The 17,941-nt window shown below is 41.9% G+C and overlaps 10 non-coding genes across 10 annotated transcripts; all 10 read right to left on the reverse strand.

Moving 5' to 3' along the window:
• Nucleotides 1–1,507: 1,507 nt before the first annotated feature.
• Nucleotides 1,508–1,579, reverse strand: TRNAE-CUC (transfer RNA glutamic acid (anticodon CUC)). Its single transcript has one exon. It is a non-coding gene; the product is annotated as a tRNA-Glu (tRNA).
• Nucleotides 1,580–3,197: 1,618 nt separating this feature from the next.
• Nucleotides 3,198–3,269, reverse strand: TRNAE-CUC (transfer RNA glutamic acid (anticodon CUC)). The gene has a single exon. It is a non-coding gene; the product is annotated as a tRNA-Glu (tRNA).
• Nucleotides 3,270–4,887: 1,618 nt separating this feature from the next.
• TRNAE-CUC (transfer RNA glutamic acid (anticodon CUC)) lies at nucleotides 4,888–4,959 on the reverse strand. Its single transcript has one exon. It is a non-coding gene; the product is annotated as a tRNA-Glu (tRNA).
• Nucleotides 4,960–6,577: 1,618 nt separating this feature from the next.
• On the reverse strand, nucleotides 6,578–6,649 carry TRNAE-CUC (transfer RNA glutamic acid (anticodon CUC)). The gene has a single exon. It is a non-coding gene; the product is annotated as a tRNA-Glu (tRNA).
• Nucleotides 6,650–8,267: 1,618 nt separating this feature from the next.
• TRNAE-CUC (transfer RNA glutamic acid (anticodon CUC)) lies at nucleotides 8,268–8,339 on the reverse strand. Its single transcript has one exon. It is a non-coding gene; the product is annotated as a tRNA-Glu (tRNA).
• Nucleotides 8,340–9,957: 1,618 nt separating this feature from the next.
• TRNAE-CUC (transfer RNA glutamic acid (anticodon CUC)) lies at nucleotides 9,958–10,029 on the reverse strand. Its single transcript has one exon. It is a non-coding gene; the product is annotated as a tRNA-Glu (tRNA).
• Nucleotides 10,030–11,654: 1,625 nt separating this feature from the next.
• On the reverse strand, nucleotides 11,655–11,726 carry TRNAE-CUC (transfer RNA glutamic acid (anticodon CUC)). Its single transcript has one exon. It is a non-coding gene; the product is annotated as a tRNA-Glu (tRNA).
• A 1,618-nt stretch (nucleotides 11,727–13,344) lies between these two features.
• On the reverse strand, nucleotides 13,345–13,416 carry TRNAE-CUC (transfer RNA glutamic acid (anticodon CUC)). Its single transcript has one exon. It is a non-coding gene; the product is annotated as a tRNA-Glu (tRNA).
• A 1,625-nt stretch (nucleotides 13,417–15,041) lies between these two features.
• Nucleotides 15,042–15,113, reverse strand: TRNAE-CUC (transfer RNA glutamic acid (anticodon CUC)). The gene has a single exon. It is a non-coding gene; the product is annotated as a tRNA-Glu (tRNA).
• Nucleotides 15,114–16,738: 1,625 nt separating this feature from the next.
• Nucleotides 16,739–16,810, reverse strand: TRNAE-CUC (transfer RNA glutamic acid (anticodon CUC)). Its single transcript has one exon. It is a non-coding gene; the product is annotated as a tRNA-Glu (tRNA).
• Between the last annotated feature and the right edge of the window lie 1,131 nt (nucleotides 16,811–17,941).

The raw sequence follows: 17,941 nt of genomic DNA on the forward strand, positions 1-17,941 counted from the left end.
TGCGTCAGTCTCGTAATCTGAAGGTTGTGAGTTTGAGCCTCACACGGGGCACTGTTCCCTCCTTTTCTCGAGAGATTTTGTCACCAACTTATAACTTTTCCATTCAATTCTACAACGTTTTCCATTAGAAAGGAAATGGGAATCCAAATAACTTACAGGACCCATGAGTTGTTGAGTCTCTTGACACTTTGGTGTAAAAAGGGGTGGTTGAGAATGAGTTGAGCTACGAATCCAAATTGAATCTTGCGTGAAGGGTCAGAATGAAGTGCCAAAACGCGGGCGTTCAGCATTTTTGCCTGAAAAAAACAAATCCTACCTGAAATACGTTTGTTTTAAAAACACACGTCAGTCTTTGAATGTTGGCAACGGTGTAGAAAAGGATGTGTTTCCATACCGGGAGTCGAACCCAGGCCACCTGGGTGAAAACCAGGAATCCTAAGCGCTAGACCATACGGGAGAAGATGTACTGCCAGCTCACTTACAATATGAAAAAAAAGAGGTGTACTGCTTTGCACAAGCAACTTCCGCAGATTATTACATGCATCTTGCCTCGTTAGCGCAGCAGGTAGCGCGTCAGTCTCGTAATCTGAAGGTCGTGAGTTCGATTCTCACATGGGGCACTGGTACCTTGTTTCCGTAACTGATTTTGCCACTATCTTGGCTAGAGAGTCACAGCTCTTTTCCATTCAGTAACAAAACATCACCAATTGATGGAAGGGGAGCTCCAATGACAGACAGGGATAAAGGCTTGTTGAGTCCCTTAACACCCAGGAATTAAAAGTGAGAGATATGAATGGTTTGAGATATGACATCAAATAAGCTTTTGTGCAAATAAATATCCAAAAAACCTGGTGGTCTGCATTTTTGGCTGCAAAGAGCAGTTCCAACCTAAACTGATTCTGTCTGCAAGGCACGTGTCGGCTTTGGAATGTGGACACTAGTCCCAAAAAAAAGTCTCTCCCATAGCAGGAATTGAACCAGTCAACCAGGAATACTAACTAAGTCTTTCTCCACATGGTGTAAGCAGTACAGTAAACAGCAAGACAGGTGTAAAAAAAAAAAAAAAGAGTGTTTTGCTTTGAATACAAAACATAAACATTACAAGAGCTAAAACACGCTACATGGTCAAGGTTTTTGGCACGTCAGTTGAATAATTTGAAGATCACGAGTTTTTTGCTCACAAGTGCCATCCTCCTTTTCTCAAGAGATTTTGTCACTAACTCTGAACTTTCCAATTCAGTTCTAAACTGTTTCCGATTAGAAAGAACATGGGAGCCCTAATGACTGACAGGACACATGGCTTGTTGAGTCCCTTGACACTTTTGTGTAAAACTGTGTAGTTGAAAAAGGCTTAAGCTATGAAACAAAAGGAAATCTTTTGCAAAAGTCATAATGCATCGCCAATGTTAAGTATTTTTGTTGCAAAGTGAAAATCTACCAGAAACATTTTTGATTGAAAAACACGCGTCAGTCTTTGAATGGTGGCAGTAGCTAAGATAAAGGTGCATTCCCATACCGGGAGTCGAACCCGGGCCACCTGGGTGAGAACCAGGAATCCTAACCGCTAGACCATATGGGAAAAGATGCGCTAACGTCTCAGTGACATTATGAAAAAAATAAGTTTTCTGCTATGCACAATAAACTTCTGCAGATCTGCAGGTGCAACTTGCTTCGTTAGCGCAGTAGGTAGTGCGTCAGTCTCGTAATCTGAAGGTTGTGAGTTTGAGCCTCACACGGGGCACTGTTCCCTCCTTTTCTCGAGAGATTTTGTCACCAACTTATAACTTTTCCATTCAATTCTACAACGTTTTCCATTAGAAAGGAAATGGGAATCCAAATAACTTACAGGACCCATGAGTTGTTGAGTCTCTTGACACTTTGGTGTAAAAAGGGGTGGTTGAGAATGAGTTGAGCTACGAATCCAAATTGAATCTTGCGTGAAGGGTCAGAATGAAGTGCCAAAACGCGGGCGTTCAGCATTTTTGCCTGAAAAAAACAAATCCTACCTGAAATACGTTTGTTTTAAAAACACACGTCAGTCTTTGAATGTTGGCAACGGTGTAGAAAAGGATGTGTTTCCATACCGGGAGTCGAACCCAGGCCACCTGGGTGAAAACCAGGAATCCTAAGCGCTAGACCATACGGGAGAAGATGTACTGCCAGCTCACTTACAATATGAAAAAAAAGAGGTGTACTGCTTTGCACAAGCAACTTCCGCAGATTATTACATGCATCTTGCCTCGTTAGCGCAGCAGGTAGCGCGTCAGTCTCGTAATCTGAAGGTCGTGAGTTCGATTCTCACATGGGGCACTGGTACCTTGTTTCCGTAACTGATTTTGCCACTATCTTGGCTAGAGAGTCACAGCTCTTTTCCATTCAGTAACAAAACATCACCAATTGATGGAAGGGGAGCTCCAATGACAGACAGGGATAAAGGCTTGTTGAGTCCCTTAACACCCAGGAATTAAAAGTGAGAGATATGAATGGTTTGAGATATGACATCAAATAAGCTTTTGTGCAAATAAATATCCAAAAAACCTGGTGGTCTGCATTTTTGGCTGCAAAGAGCAGTTCCAACCTAAACTGATTCTGTCTGCAAGGCACGTGTCGGCTTTGGAATGTGGACACTAGTCCCAAAAAAAAGTCTCTCCCATAGCAGGAATTGAACCAGTCAACCAGGAATACTAACTAAGTCTTTCTCCACATGGTGTAAGCAGTACAGTAAACAGCAAGACAGGTGTAAAAAAAAAAAAAAAGAGTGTTTTGCTTTGAATACAAAACATAAACATTACAAGAGCTAAAACACGCTACATGGTCAAGGTTTTTGGCACGTCAGTTGAATAATTTGAAGATCACGAGTTTTTTGCTCACAAGTGCCATCCTCCTTTTCTCAAGAGATTTTGTCACTAACTCTGAACTTTCCAATTCAGTTCTAAACTGTTTCCGATTAGAAAGAACATGGGAGCCCTAATGACTGACAGGACACATGGCTTGTTGAGTCCCTTGACACTTTTGTGTAAAACTGTGTAGTTGAAAAAGGCTTAAGCTATGAAACAAAAGGAAATCTTTTGCAAAAGTCATAATGCATCGCCAATGTTAAGTATTTTTGTTGCAAAGTGAAAATCTACCAGAAACATTTTTGATTGAAAAACACGCGTCAGTCTTTGAATGGTGGCAGTAGCTAAGATAAAGGTGCATTCCCATACCGGGAGTCGAACCCGGGCCACCTGGGTGAGAACCAGGAATCCTAACCGCTAGACCATATGGGAAAAGATGCGCTAACGTCTCAGTGACATTATGAAAAAAATAAGTTTTCTGCTATGCACAATAAACTTCTGCAGATCTGCAGGTGCAACTTGCTTCGTTAGCGCAGTAGGTAGTGCGTCAGTCTCGTAATCTGAAGGTTGTGAGTTTGAGCCTCACACGGGGCACTGTTCCCTCCTTTTCTCGAGAGATTTTGTCACCAACTTATAACTTTTCCATTCAATTCTACAACGTTTTCCATTAGAAAGGAAATGGGAATCCAAATAACTTACAGGACCCTTGAGTTGTTGAGTCTCTTGACACTTTGGTGTAAAAAGGGGTGGTTGAGAATGAGTTGAGCTACGAATCCAAATTGAATCTTGCGTGAAGGGTCAGAATGAAGTGCCAAAACGCGGGCGTTCAGCATTTTTGCCTGAAAAAAACAAATCCTACCTGAAATACGTTTGTTTTAAAAACACACGTCAGTCTTTGAATGTTGGCAACGGTGTAGAAAAGGATGTGTTTCCATACCGGGAGTCGAACCCAGGCCACCTGGGTGAAAACCAGGAATCCTAAGCGCTAGACCATACGGGAGAAGATGTACTGCCAGCTCACTTACAATATGAAAAAAAAGAGGTGTACTGCTTTGCACAAGCAACTTCCGCAGATTATTACATGCATCTTGCCTCGTTAGCGCAGCAGGTAGCGCGTCAGTCTCGTAATCTGAAGGTCGTGAGTTCGATTCTCACATGGGGCACTGGTACCTTGTTTCCGTAACTGATTTTGCCACTATCTTGGCTAGAGAGTCACAGCTCTTTTCCATTCAGTAACAAAACATCACCAATTGATGGAAGGGGAGCTCCAATGACAGACAGGGATAAAGGCTTGTTGAGTCCCTTAACACCCAGGAATTAAAAGTGAGAGATATGAATGGTTTGAGATATGACATCAAATAAGCTTTTGTGCAAATAAATATCCAAAAAACCTGGTGGTCTGCATTTTTGGCTGCAAAGAGCAGTTCCAACCTAAACTGATTCTGTCTGCAAGGCACGTGTCGGCTTTGGAATGTGGACACTAGTCCCAAAAAAAAGTCTCTCCCATAGCAGGAATTGAACCAGTCAACCAGGAATACTAACTAAGTCTTTCTCCACATGGTGTAAGCAGTACAGTAAACAGCAAGACAGGTGTAAAAAAAAAAAAAAAGAGTGTTTTGCTTTGAATACAAAACATAAACATTACAAGAGCTAAAACACGCTACATGGTCAAGGTTTTTGGCACGTCAGTTGAATAATTTGAAGATCACGAGTTTTTTGCTCACAAGTGCCATCCTCCTTTTCTCAAGAGATTTTGTCACTAACTCTGAACTTTCCAATTCAGTTCTAAACTGTTTCCGATTAGAAAGAACATGGGAGCCCTAATGACTGACAGGACACATGGCTTGTTGAGTCCCTTGACACTTTTGTGTAAAACTGTGTAGTTGAAAAAGGCTTAAGCTATGAAACAAAAGGAAATCTTTTGCAAAAGTCATAATGCATCGCCAATGTTAAGTATTTTTGTTGCAAAGTGAAAATCTACCAGAAACATTTTTGATTGAAAAACACGCGTCAGTCTTTGAATGGTGGCAGTAGCTAAGATAAAGGTGCATTCCCATACCGGGAGTCGAACCCGGGCCACCTGGGTGAGAACCAGGAATCCTAACCGCTAGACCATATGGGAAAAGATGCGCTAACGTCTCAGTGACATTATGAAAAAAATAAGTTTTCTGCTATGCACAATAAACTTCTGCAGATCTGCAGGTGCAACTTGCTTCGTTAGCGCAGTAGGTAGTGCGTCAGTCTCGTAATCTGAAGGTTGTGAGTTTGAGCCTCACACGGGGCACTGTTCCCTCCTTTTCTCGAGAGATTTTGTCACCAACTTATAACTTTTCCATTCAATTCTACAACGTTTTCCATTAGAAAGGAAATGGGAATCCAAATAACTTACAGGACCCTTGAGTTGTTGAGTCTCTTGACACTTTGGTGTAAAAAGGGGTGGTTGAGAATGAGTTGAGCTACGAATCCAAATTGAATCTTGCGTGAAGGGTCAGAATGAAGTGCCAAAACGCGGGCGTTCAGCATTTTTGCCTGAAAAAAACAAATCCTACCTGAAATACGTTTGTTTTAAAAACACACGTCAGTCTTTGAATGTTGGCAACGGTGTAGAAAAGGATGTGTTTCCATACCGGGAGTCGAACCCAGGCCACCTGGGTGAAAACCAGGAATCCTAAGCGCTAGACCATACGGGAGAAGATGTACTGCCAGCTCACTTACAATATGAAAAAAAAGAGGTGTACTGCTTTGCACAAGCAACTTCCGCAGATTATTACATGCATCTTGCCTCGTTAGCGCAGCAGGTAGCGCGTCAGTCTCGTAATCTGAAGGTCGTGAGTTCGATTCTCACATGGGGCACTGGTACCTTGTTTCCGTAACTGATTTTGCCACTATCTTGGCTAGAGAGTCACAGCTCTTTTCCATTCAGTAACAAAACATCACCAATTGATGGAAGGGGAGCTCCAATGACAGACAGGGATAAAGGCTTGTTGAGTCCCTTAACACCCAGGAATTAAAAGTGAGAGATATGAATGGTTTGAGATATGACATCAAATAAGCTTTTGTGCAAATAAATATCCAAAAAACCTGGTGGTCTGCATTTTTGGCTGCAAAGAGCAGTTCCAACCTAAACTGATTCTGTCTGCAAGGCACGTGTCGGCTTTGGAATGTGGACACTAGTCCCAAAAAAAAGTCTCTCCCATAGCAGGAATTGAACCAGTCAACCAGGAATACTAACTAAGTCTTTCTCCACATGGTGTAAGCAGTACAGTAAACAGCAAGACAGGTGTAAAAAAAAAAAAAAAGAGTGTTTTGCTTTGAATACAAAACATAAACATTACAAGAGCTAAAACACGCTACATGGTCAAGGTTTTTGGCACGTCAGTTGAATAATTTGAAGATCACGAGTTTTTTGCTCACAAGTGCCATCCTCCTTTTCTCAAGAGATTTTGTCACTAACTCTGAACTTTCCAATTCAGTTCTAAACTGTTTCCGATTAGAAAGAACATGGGAGCCCTAATGACTGACAGGACACATGGCTTGTTGAGTCCCTTGACACTTTTGTGTAAAACTGTGTAGTTGAAAAAGGCTTAAGCTATGAAACAAAAGGAAATCTTTTGCAAAAGTCATAATGCATCGCCAATGTTAAGTATTTTTGTTGCAAAGTGAAAATCTACCAGAAACATTTTTGATTGAAAAACACGCGTCAGTCTTTGAATGGTGGCAGTAGCTAAGATAAAGGTGCATTCCCATACCGGGAGTCGAACCCGGGCCACCTGGGTGAGAACCAGGAATCCTAACCGCTAGACCATATGGGAAAAGATGCGCTAACGTCTCAGTGACATTATGAAAAAAATAAGTTTTCTGCTATGCACAATAAACTTCTGCAGATCTGCAGGTGCAACTTGCTTCGTTAGCGCAGTAGGTAGTGCGTCAGTCTCGTAATCTGAAGGTTGTGAGTTTGAGCCTCACACGGGGCACTGTTCCCTCCTTTTCTCGAGAGATTTTGTCACCAACTTATAACTTTTCCATTCAATTCTACAACGTTTTCCATTAGAAAGGAAATGGGAATCCAAATAACTTACAGGACCCATGAGTTGTTGAGTCTCTTGACACTTTGGTGTAAAAAGGGGTGGTTGAGAATGAGTTGAGCTACGAATCCAAATTGAATCTTGCGTGAAGGGTCAGAATGAAGTGCCAAAACGCGGGCGTTCAGCATTTTTGCCTGAAAAAAACAAATCCTACCTGAAATACGTTTGTTTTAAAAACACACGTCAGTCTTTGAATGTTGGCAACGGTGTAGAAAAGGATGTGTTTCCATACCGGGAGTCGAACCCAGGCCACCTGGGTGAAAACCAGGAATCCTAAGCGCTAGACCATACGGGAGAAGATGTACTGCCAGCTCACTTACAATATGAAAAAAAAGAGGTGTACTGCTTTGCACAAGCAACTTCCGCAGATTATTACATGCATCTTGCCTCGTTAGCGCAGCAGGTAGCGCGTCAGTCTCGTAATCTGAAGGTCGTGAGTTCGATTCTCACATGGGGCACTGGTACCTTGTTTCCGTAACTGATTTTGCCACTATCTTGGCTAGAGAGTCACAGCTCTTTTCCATTCAGTAACAAAACATCACCAATTGATGGAAGGGGAGCTCCAATGACAGACAGGGATAAAGGCTTGTTGAGTCCCTTAACACCCAGGAATTAAAAGTGAGAGATATGAATGGTTTGAGATATGACATCAAATAAGCTTTTGTGCAAATAAATATCCAAAAAACCTGGTGGTCTGCATTTTTGGCTGCAAAGAGCAGTTCCAACCTAAACTGATTCTGTCTGCAAGGCACGTGTCGGCTTTGGAATGTGGACACTAGTCCCAAAAAAAAGTCTCTCCCATAGCAGGAATTGAACCAGTCAACCAGGAATACTAACTAAGTCTTTCTCCACATGGTGTAAGCAGTACAGTAAACAGCAAGACAGGTGTAAAAAAAAAAAAAAAGAGTGTTTTGCTTTGAATACAAAACATAAACATTACAAGAGCTAAAACACGCTACATGGTCAAGGTTTTTGGCACGTCAGTTGAATAATTTGAAGATCACGAGTTTTTTGCTCACAAGTGCCATCCTCCTTTTCTCAAGAGATTTTGTCACTAACTCTGAACTTTCCAATTCAGTTCTAAACTGTTTCCGATTAGAAAGAACATGGGAGCCCTAATGACTGACAGGACACATGGCTTGTTGAGTCCCTTGACACTTTTGTGTAAAACTGTGTAGTTGAAAAAGGCTTAAGCTATGAAACAAAAGGAAATCTTTTGCAAAAGTCATAATGCATCGCCAATGTTAAGTATTTTTGTTGCAAAGTGAAAATCTACCAGAAACATTTTTGATTGAAAAACACGCGTCAGTCTTTGAATGGTGGCAGTAGCTAAGATAAAGGTGCATTCCCATACCGGGAGTCGAACCCGGGCCACCTGGGTGAGAACCAGGAATCCTAACCGCTAGACCATATGGGAAAAGATGCGCTAACGTCTCAGTGACATTATGAAAAAAATAAGTTTTCTGCTATGCACAATAAACTTCTGCAGATCTGCAGGTGCAACTTGCTTCGTTAGCGCAGTAGGTAGTGCGTCAGTCTCGTAATCTGAAGGTTGTGAGTTTGAGCCTCACACGGGGCACTGTTCCCTCCTTTTCTCGAGAGATTTTGTCACCAACTTATAACTTTTCCATTCAATTCTACAACGTTTTCCATTAGAAAGGAAATGGGAATCCAAATAACTTACAGGACCCTTGAGTTGTTGAGTCTCTTGACACTTTGGTGTAAAAAGGGGTGGTTGAGAATGAGTTGAGCTACGAATCCAAATTGAATCTTGCGTGAAGGGTCAGAATGAAGTGCCAAAACGCGGGCGTTCAGCATTTTTGCCTGAAAAAAACAAATCCTACCTGAAATACGTTTGTTTTAAAAACACACGTCAGTCTTTGAATGTTGGCAACGGTGTAGAAAAGGATGTGTTTCCATACCGGGAGTCGAACCCAGGCCACCTGGGTGAAAACCAGGAATCCTAAGCGCTAGACCATACGGGAGAAGATGTACTGCCAGCTCACTTACAATATGAAAAAAAAGAGGTGTACTGCTTTGCACAAGCAACTTCCGCAGATTATTACATGCATCTTGCCTCGTTAGCGCAGCAGGTAGCGCGTCAGTCTCGTAATCTGAAGGTCGTGAGTTCGATTCTCACATGGGGCACTGGTACCTTGTTTCCGTAACTGATTTTGCCACTATCTTGGCTAGAGAGTCACAGCTCTTTTCCATTCAGTAACAAAACATCACCAATTGATGGAAGGGGAGCTCCAATGACAGACAGGGATAAAGGCTTGTTGAGTCCCTTAACACCCAGGAATTAAAAGTGAGAGATATGAATGGTTTGAGATATGACATCAAATAAGCTTTTGTGCAAATAAATATCCAAAAAACCTGGTGGTCTGCATTTTTGGCTGCAAAGAGCAGTTCCAACCTAAACTGATTCTGTCTGCAAGGCACGTGTCGGCTTTGGAATGTGGACACTAGTCCCAAAAAAAAGTCTCTCCCATAGCAGGAATTGAACCAGTCAACCAGGAATACTAACTAAGTCTTTCTCCACATGGTGTAAGCAGTACAGTAAACAGCAAGACAGGTGTAAAAAAAAAAAAAAAGAGTGTTTTGCTTTGAATACAAAACATAAACATTACAAGAGCTAAAACACGCTACATGGTCAAGGTTTTTGGCACGTCAGTTGAATAATTTGAAGATCACGAGTTTTTTGCTCACAAGTGCCATCCTCCTTTTCTCAAGAGATTTTGTCACTAACTCTGAACTTTCCAATTCAGTTCTAAACTGTTTCCGATTAGAAAGAACATGGGAGCCCTAATGACTGACAGGACACATGGCTTGTTGAGTCCCTTGACACTTTTGTGTAAAACTGTGTAGTTGAAAAAGGCTTAAGCTATGAAACAAAAGGAAATCTTTTGCAAAAGTCATAATGCATCGCCAATGTTAAGTATTTTTGTTGCAAAGTGAAAATCTACCAGAAACATTTTTGATTGAAAAACACGCGTCAGTCTTTGAATGGTGGCAGTAGCTAAGATAAAGGTGCATTCCCATACCGGGAGTCGAACCCGGGCCACCTGGGTGAGAACCAGGAATCCTAACCGCTAGACCATATGGGAAAAGATGCGCTAACGTCTCAGTGACATTATGAAAAAAATAAGTTTTCTGCTATGCACAATAAACTTCTGCAGATCTGCAGGTGCAACTTGCTTCGTTAGCGCAGTAGGTAGTGCGTCAGTCTCGTAATCTGAAGGTTGTGAGTTTGAGCCTCACACGGGGCACTGTTCCCTCCTTTTCTCGAGAGATTTTGTCACCAACTTATAACTTTTCCATTCAATTCTACAACGTTTTCCATTAGAAAGGAAATGGGAATCCAAATAACTTACAGGACCCTTGAGTTGTTGAGTCTCTTGACACTTTGGTGTAAAAAGGGGTGGTTGAGAATGAGTTGAGCTACGAATCCAAATTGAATCTTGCGTGAAGGGTCAGAATGAAGTGCCAAAACGCGGGCGTTCAGCATTTTTGCCTGAAAAAAACAAATCCTACCTGAAATACGTTTGTTTTAAAAACACACGTCAGTCTTTGAATGTTGGCAACGGTGTAGAAAAGGATGTGTTTCCATACCGGGAGTCGAACCCAGGCCACCTGGGTGAAAACCAGGAATCCTAAGCGCTAGACCATACGGGAGAAGATGTACTGCCAGCTCACTTACAATATGAAAAAAAAGAGGTGTACTGCTTTGCACAAGCAACTTCCGCAGATTATTACATGCATCTTGCCTCGTTAGCGCAGCAGGTAGCGCGTCAGTCTCGTAATCTGAAGGTCGTGAGTTCGATTCTCACATGGGGCACTGGTACCTTGTTTCCGTAACTGATTTTGCCACTATCTTGGCTAGAGAGTCACAGCTCTTTTCCATTCAGTAACAAAACATCACCAATTGATGGAAGGGGAGCTCCAATGACAGACAGGGATAAAGGCTTGTTGAGTCCCTTAACACCCAGGAATTAAAAGTGAGAGATATGAATGGTTTGAGATATGACATCAAATAAGCTTTTGTGCAAATAAATATCCAAAAAACCTGGTGGTCTGCATTTTTGGCTGCAAAGAGCAGTTCCAACCTAAACTGATTCTGTCTGCAAGGCACGTGTCGGCTTTGGAATGTGGACACTAGTCCCAAAAAAAAGTCTCTCCCATAGCAGGAATTGAACCAGTCAACCAGGAATACTAACTAAGTCTTTCTCCACATGGTGTAAGCAGTACAGTAAACAGCAAGACAGGTGTAAAAAAAAAAAAAAAAAAAAAAGAGTGTTTTGCTTTGAATACAAAACATAAACATTACAAGAGCTAAAACACGCTACATGGTCAAGGTTTTTGGCACGTCAGTTGAATAATTTGAAGATCACGAGTTTTTTGCTCACAAGTGCCATCCTCCTTTTCTCAAGAGATTTTGTCACTAACTCTGAACTTTCCAATTCAGTTCTAAACTGTTTCCGATTAGAAAGAACATGGGAGCCCTAATGACTGACAGGACACATGGCTTGTTGAGTCCCTTGACACTTTTGTGTAAAACTGTGTAGTTGAAAAAGGCTTAAGCTATGAAACAAAAGGAAATCTTTTGCAAAAGTCATAATGCATCGCCAATGTTAAGTATTTTTGTTGCAAAGTGAAAATCTACCAGAAACATTTTTGATTGAAAAACACGCGTCAGTCTTTGAATGGTGGCAGTAGCTAAGATAAAGGTGCATTCCCATACCGGGAGTCGAACCCGGGCCACCTGGGTGAGAACCAGGAATCCTAACCGCTAGACCATATGGGAAAAGATGCGCTAACGTCTCAGTGACATTATGAAAAAAATAAGTTTTCTGCTATGCACAATAAACTTCTGCAGATCTGCAGGTGCAACTTGCTTCGTTAGCGCAGTAGGTAGTGCGTCAGTCTCGTAATCTGAAGGTTGTGAGTTTGAGCCTCACACGGGGCACTGTTCCCTCCTTTTCTCGAGAGATTTTGTCACCAACTTATAACTTTTCCATTCAATTCTACAACGTTTTCCATTAGAAAGGAAATGGGAATCCAAATAACTTACAGGACCCATGAGTTGTTGAGTCTCTTGACACTTTGGTGTAAAAAGGGGTGGTTGAGAATGAGTTGAGCTACGAATCCAAATTGAATCTTGCGTGAAGGGTCAGAATGAAGTGCCAAAACGCGGGCGTTCAGCATTTTTGCCTGAAAAAAACAAATCCTACCTGAAATACGTTTGTTTTAAAAACACACGTCAGTCTTTGAATGTTGGCAACGGTGTAGAAAAGGATGTGTTTCCATACCGGGAGTCGAACCCAGGCCACCTGGGTGAAAACCAGGAATCCTAAGCGCTAGACCATACGGGAGAAGATGTACTGCCAGCTCACTTACAATATGAAAAAAAAGAGGTGTACTGCTTTGCACAAGCAACTTCCGCAGATTATTACATGCATCTTGCCTCGTTAGCGCAGCAGGTAGCGCGTCAGTCTCGTAATCTGAAGGTCGTGAGTTCGATTCTCACATGGGGCACTGGTACCTTGTTTCCGTAACTGATTTTGCCACTATCTTGGCTAGAGAGTCACAGCTCTTTTCCATTCAGTAACAAAACATCACCAATTGATGGAAGGGGAGCTCCAATGACAGACAGGGATAAAGGCTTGTTGAGTCCCTTAACACCCAGGAATTAAAAGTGAGAGATATGAATGGTTTGAGATATGACATCAAATAAGCTTTTGTGCAAATAAATATCCAAAAAACCTGGTGGTCTGCATTTTTGGCTGCAAAGAGCAGTTCCAACCTAAACTGATTCTGTCTGCAAGGCACGTGTCGGCTTTGGAATGTGGACACTAGTCCCAAAAAAAAGTCTCTCCCATAGCAGGAATTGAACCAGTCAACCAGGAATACTAACTAAGTCTTTCTCCACATGGTGTAAGCAGTACAGTAAACAGCAAGACAGGTGTAAAAAAAAAAAAAAAGAGTGTTTTGCTTTGAATACAAAACATAAACATTACAAGAGCTAAAACACGCTACATGGTCAAGGTTTTTGGCACGTCAGTTGAATAATTTGAAGATCACGAGTTTTTTGCTCACAAGTGCCATCCTCCTTTTCTCAAGAGATTTTGTCACTAACTCTGAACTTTCCAATTCAGTTCTAAACTGTTTCCGATTAGAAAGAACATGGGAGCCCTAATGACTGACAGGACACATGGCTTGTTGAGTCCCTTGACACTTTTGTGTAAAACTGTGTAGTTGAAAAAGGCTTAAGCTATGAAACAAAAGGAAATCTTTTGCAAAAGTCATAATGCATCGCCAATGTTAAGTATTTTTGTTGCAAAGTGAAAATCTACCAGAAACATTTTTGATTGAAAAACACGCGTCAGTCTTTGAATGGTGGCAGTAGCTAAGATAAAGGTGCATTCCCATACCGGGAGTCGAACCCGGGCCACCTGGGTGAGAACCAGGAATCCTAACCGCTAGACCATATGGGAAAAGATGCGCTAACGTCTCAGTGACATTATGAAAAAAATAAGTTTTCTGCTATGCACAATAAACTTCTGCAGATCTGCAGGTGCAACTTGCTTCGTTAGCGCAGTAGGTAGTGCGTCAGTCTCGTAATCTGAAGGTTGTGAGTTTGAGCCTCACACGGGGCACTGTTCCCTCCTTTTCTCGAGAGATTTTGTCACCAACTTATAACTTTTCCATTCAATTCTACAACGTTTTCCATTAGAAAGGAAATGGGAATCCAAATAACTTACAGGACCCTTGAGTTGTTGAGTCTCTTGACACTTTGGTGTAAAAAGGGGTGGTTGAGAATGAGTTGAGCTACGAATCCAAATTGAATCTTGCGTGAAGGGTCAGAATGAAGTGCCAAAACGCGGGCGTTCAGCATTTTTGCCTGAAAAAAACAAATCCTACCTGAAATACGTTTGTTTTAAAAACACACGTCAGTCTTTGAATGTTGGCAACGGTGTAGAAAAGGATGTGTTTCCATACCGGGAGTCGAACCCAGGCCACCTGGGTGAAAACCAGGAATCCTAAGCGCTAGACCATACGGGAGAAGATGTACTGCCAGCTCACTTACAATATGAAAAAAAAGAGGTGTACTGCTTTGCACAAGCAACTTCCGCAGATTATTACATGCATCTTGCCTCGTTAGCGCAGCAGGTAGCGCGTCAGTCTCGTAATCTGAAGGTCGTGAGTTCGATTCTCACATGGGGCACTGGTACCTTGTTTCCGTAACTGATTTTGCCACTATCTTGGCTAGAGAGTCACAGCTCTTTTCCATTCAGTAACAAAACATCACCAATTGATGGAAGGGGAGCTCCAATGACAGACAGGGATAAAGGCTTGTTGAGTCCCTTAACACCCAGGAATTAAAAGTGAGAGATATGAATGGTTTGAGATATGACATCAAATAAGCTTTTGTGCAAATAAATATCCAAAAAACCTGGTGGTCTGCATTTTTGGCTGCAAAGAGCAGTTCCAACCTAAACTGATTCTGTCTGCAAGGCACGTGTCGGCTTTGGAATGTGGACACTAGTCCCAAAAAAAAGTCTCTCCCATAGCAGGAATTGAACCAGTCAACCAGGAATACTAACTAAGTCTTTCTCCACATGGTGTAAGCAGTACAGTAAACAGCAAGACAGGTGTAAAAAAAAAAAAAAAAAAAAAAGAGTGTTTTGCTTTGAATACAAAACATAAACATTACAAGAGCTAAAACACGCTACATGGTCAAGGTTTTTGGCACGTCAGTTGAATAATTTGAAGATCACGAGTTTTTTGCTCACAAGTGCCATCCTCCTTTTCTCAAGAGATTTTGTCACTAACTCTGAACTTTCCAATTCAGTTCTAAACTGTTTCCGATTAGAAAGAACATGGGAGCCCTAATGACTGACAGGACACATGGCTTGTTGAGTCCCTTGACACTTTTGTGTAAAACTGTGTAGTTGAAAAAGGCTTAAGCTATGAAACAAAAGGAAATCTTTTGCAAAAGTCATAATGCATCGCCAATGTTAAGTATTTTTGTTGCAAAGTGAAAATCTACCAGAAACATTTTTGATTGAAAAACACGCGTCAGTCTTTGAATGGTGGCAGTAGCTAAGATAAAGGTGCATTCCCATACCGGGAGTCGAACCCGGGCCACCTGGGTGAGAACCAGGAATCCTAACCGCTAGACCATATGGGAAAAGATGCGCTAACGTCTCAGTGACATTATGAAAAAAATAAGTTTTCTGCTATGCACAATAAACTTCTGCAGATCTGCAGGTGCAACTTGCTTCGTTAGCGCAGTAGGTAGTGCGTCAGTCTCGTAATCTGAAGGTTGTGAGTTTGAGCCTCACACGGGGCACTGTTCCCTCCTTTTCTCGAGAGATTTTGTCACCAACTTATAACTTTTCCATTCAATTCTACAACGTTTTCCATTAGAAAGGAAATGGGAATCCAAATAACTTACAGGACCCATGAGTTGTTGAGTCTCTTGACACTTTGGTGTAAAAAGGGGTGGTTGAGAATGAGTTGAGCTACGAATCCAAATTGAATCTTGCGTGAAGGGTCAGAATGAAGTGCCAAAACGCGGGCGTTCAGCATTTTTGCCTGAAAAAAACAAATCCTACCTGAAATACGTTTGTTTTAAAAACACACGTCAGTCTTTGAATGTTGGCAACGGTGTAGAAAAGGATGTGTTTCCATACCGGGAGTCGAACCCAGGCCACCTGGGTGAAAACCAGGAATCCTAAGCGCTAGACCATACGGGAGAAGATGTACTGCCAGCTCACTTACAATATGAAAAAAAAGAGGTGTACTGCTTTGCACAAGCAACTTCCGCAGATTATTACATGCATCTTGCCTCGTTAGCGCAGCAGGTAGCGCGTCAGTCTCGTAATCTGAAGGTCGTGAGTTCGATTCTCACATGGGGCACTGGTACCTTGTTTCCGTAACTGATTTTGCCACTATCTTGGCTAGAGAGTCACAGCTCTTTTCCATTCAGTAACAAAACATCACCAATTGATGGAAGGGGAGCTCCAATGACAGACAGGGATAAAGGCTTGTTGAGTCCCTTAACACCCAGGAATTAAAAGTGAGAGATATGAATGGTTTGAGATATGACATCAAATAAGCTTTTGTGCAAATAAATATCCAAAAAACCTGGTGGTCTGCATTTTTGGCTGCAAAGAGCAGTTCCAACCTAAACTGATTCTGTCTGCAAGGCACGTGTCGGCTTTGGAATGTGGACACTAGTCCCAAAAAAAAGTCTCTCCCATAGCAGGAATTGAACCAGTCAACCAGGAATACTAACTAAGTCTTTCTCCACATGGTGTAAGCAGTACAGTAAACAGCAAGACAGGTGTAAAAAAAAAAAAAAAAAAAAAAGAGTGTTTTGCTTTGAATACAAAACATAAACATTACAAGAGCTAAAACACGCTACATGGTCAAGGTTTTTGGCACGTCAGTTGAATAATTTGAAGATCACGAGTTTTTTGCTCACAAGTGCCATCCTCCTTTTCTCAAGAGATTTTGTCACTAACTCTGAACTTTCCAATTCAGTTCTAAACTGTTTCCGATTAGAAAGAACATGGGAGCCCTAATGACTGACAGGACACATGGCTTGTTGAGTCCCTTGACACTTTTGTGTAAAACTGTGTAGTTGAAAAAGGCTTAAGCTATGAAACAAAAGGAAATCTTTTGCAAAAGTCATAATGCATCGCCAATGTTAAGTATTTTTGTTGCAAAGTGAAAATCTACCAGAAACATTTTTGATTGAAAAACACGCGTCAGTCTTTGAATGGTGGCAGTAGCTAAGATAAAGGTGCATTCCCATACCGGGAGTCGAACCCGGGCCACCTGGGTGAGAACCAGGAATCCTAACCGCTAGACCATATGGGAAAAGATGCGCTAACGTCTCAGTGACATTATGAAAAAAATAAGTTTTCTGCTATGCACAATAAACTTCTGCAGATCTGCAGGTGCAACTTGCTTCGTTAGCGCAGTAGGTAGTGCGTCAGTCTCGTAATCTGAAGGTTGTGAGTTTGAGCCTCACACGGGGCACTGTTCCCTCCTTTTCTCGAGAGATTTTGTCACCAACTTATAACTTTTCCATTCAATTCTACAACGTTTTCCATTAGAAAGGAAATGGGAATCCAAATAACTTACAGGACCCATGAGTTGTTGAGTCTCTTGACACTTTGGTGTAAAAAGGGGTGGTTGAGAATGAGTTGAGCTACGAATCCAAATTGAATCTTGCGTGAAGGGTCAGAATGAAGTGCCAAAACGCGGGCGTTCAGCATTTTTGCCTGAAAAAAACAAATCCTACCTGAAATACGTTTGTTTTAAAAACACACGTCAGTCTTTGAATGTTGGCAACGGTGTAGAAAAGGATGTGTTTCCATACCGGGAGTCGAACCCAGGCCACCTGGGTGAAAACCAGGAATCCTAAGCGCTAGACCATACGGGAGAAGATGTACTGCCAGCTCACTTACAATATGAAAAAAAAGAGGTGTACTGCTTTGCACAAGCAACTTCCGCAGATTATTACATGCATCTTGCCTCGTTAGCGCAGCAGGTAGCGCGTCAGTCTCGTAATCTGAAGGTCGTGAGTTCGATTCTCACATGGGGCACTGGTACCTTGTTTCCGTAACTGATTTTGCCACTATCTTGGCTAGAGAGTCACAGCTCTTTTCCATTCAGTAACAAAACATCACCAATTGATGGAAGGGGAGCTCCAATGACAGACAGGGATAAAGGCTTGTTGAGTCCCTTAACACCCAGGAATTAAAAGTGAGAGATATGAATGGTTTGAGATATGACATCAAATAAGCTTTTGTGCAAATAAATATCCAAAAAACCTGGTGGTCTGCATTTTTGGCTGCAAAGAGCAGTTCCAACCTAAACTGATTCTGTCTGCAAGGCACGTGTCGGCTTTGGAATGTGGACACTAGTCCCAAAAAAAAGTCTCTCCCATAGCAGGAATTGAACCAGTCAACCAGGAATACTAACTAAGTCTTTCTCCACATGGTG

The sequence above is a fragment of the Phyllobates terribilis genome, unplaced genomic scaffold (genome assembly GCF_046119375.1).
Source record: "Phyllobates terribilis strain yellow unplaced genomic scaffold, ASM4611937v1 Scaffold_971__1_contigs__length_502685, whole genome shotgun sequence".
NCBI classification, from domain to species: Eukaryota; Metazoa; Chordata; class Amphibia; order Anura; family Dendrobatidae; genus Phyllobates; species Phyllobates terribilis.